Below are 1,647 nucleotides of genomic sequence, written 5' to 3' on the forward strand. Positions count from 1 at the left end.
ATAAATAGTTTAGACAAGAAGAGAATAGAAGCTTTCCAAATGTGGTGCTATAGAAGAATGTTGAAGATTAAAGGGGTGGATCACGTAACTAATGAGGAAGTGCTGAACGGAATTGGGGAGAGGAATTTGTGGCACAACTTGACTAGATGAAAGGATCGGTAGGTAGGACATGCTCTGAGGCATCAAGGGATCACCAGTTGGTATTGGGCGGCAGCGTGTAGGGAGACCAAGAGATGAATACACTAAGCAGATTCATAAGGATGATGGTTGCACAGAATAAAGTAGCTCAGAGAGCTGAATCAAACCAGTTTCTGGACTGAAGACCAAAACAATAACAACTGTCTCTATAACAGTCCATATTTGCGAGATTATTACCGCTGCAGGATTTTGTGTACGCACTGACCTTTCAATTATGTCCAACAAATGTTCAATGGGATTCGTGTCGGGCGATCTAGGTGGCCACATCATAGGCTCGAATTGTCCAGAATGTTCTTCAAACCAATCGCGAGCTGTTGTGGCCCAGTGACATTGTGCATCATTGTTTGGGGACATGAGGTCCAAGTACGGTTGTAAGTGGTCTCCAAGTAGCCGAACATGACCATTTCCAGTTAATGATGGGTTCAGTTGGACTAGAGGACCCAGTTCATTCCATGCAAACATAGCCCACACCATTTTGGGGGCACCGCCAGCTTGTCTAATGCCTTGTTGACAACGTGTGTTCATGGGTTCGTGCGATTTGCGCCACATTGTAATCCCACCATTAGCTCTTACCAACTGAAATTGGGACTCATCTGGCCAGGCCACAGTTTTCTAGTCGCATAGGGATTAATCTGACCAGGCAACAGTTTTATAGTCTGATCCAACCGATATACCCAAAAGCCCAGGAGAAGCGTGCTTTTACCAAAGGCACGTGGGTCGGCCATCTGCTGCCATAGCCCATTAACAATTTTCGCCACACTGTCATAATGGGTCCATTCGTCGTAAATCTCACATTGATTTCTGAGGTTACGTCACGCAGTCCTCGTTGTGTGTTAACAGTGACAACTCTACGCAATCACCGCTGCTCTAGGTCGTTAAGTGAAGACATTCGGCTTTCAGAGTCTGTTAATAACCGTCGCGCGCCCTAATCACGTCGGAAACCATACGATTCGAATGAGTACAAATGATAGCTCCCCAGTACACTGTCCTTTTATACCTCGTGAACGCTATACTACAGCCAAATGTATATGTGCATATTTCTACCGCATGACGTTTGTCACCTTAGTGTACGTAAGTATTTTTTTATCTTAATTTACTGATGTTATCTGAAAGGAGCAATGGCCTTGCCGCAGTGGATACACCGGTTCCCGTGAGATCACCGAAGTTAAGCGTTGTTGGGCGTGGGTGGCACTTGGATGGGTGACCATCTGGCCACCATGCGCTGTTGCCATTTTTCGGGGTGCACTCAGCCTCGTGATGCGAATTGAGGAGCTACTCGACCGAATAGTAGCGGCTTCGGTCAAGAATACCAACATAACGATCGGGAGAGCGGTGTGCTGACCCCACGCCCCTCCTATCCGCATCCTCCTTGGCGGATGACACGGCGGTCGGATGGTCCCAGTAGGCCACCCGTGGCCTGAAGACGGAGTGTTTTTTTTTTTTAATCTG

At 47.2% G+C, this 1,647-nt stretch overlaps 1 pseudogene; it reads left to right on the forward strand.

Annotated features, from left to right (window-relative positions):
• The first annotated feature begins 1,312 nt into the window (after window positions 1-1,312).
• LOC124551413 lies at window positions 1,313-1,429 on the forward strand (annotated as a pseudogene).
• The last annotated feature ends 218 nt before the right edge of the window (window positions 1,430-1,647 follow it).

Source organism: Schistocerca americana, chromosome 9 (assembly GCF_021461395.2).
Source record: "Schistocerca americana isolate TAMUIC-IGC-003095 chromosome 9, iqSchAmer2.1, whole genome shotgun sequence".
NCBI lineage: Eukaryota > Metazoa > Arthropoda > Insecta > Orthoptera > Acrididae > Schistocerca > Schistocerca americana.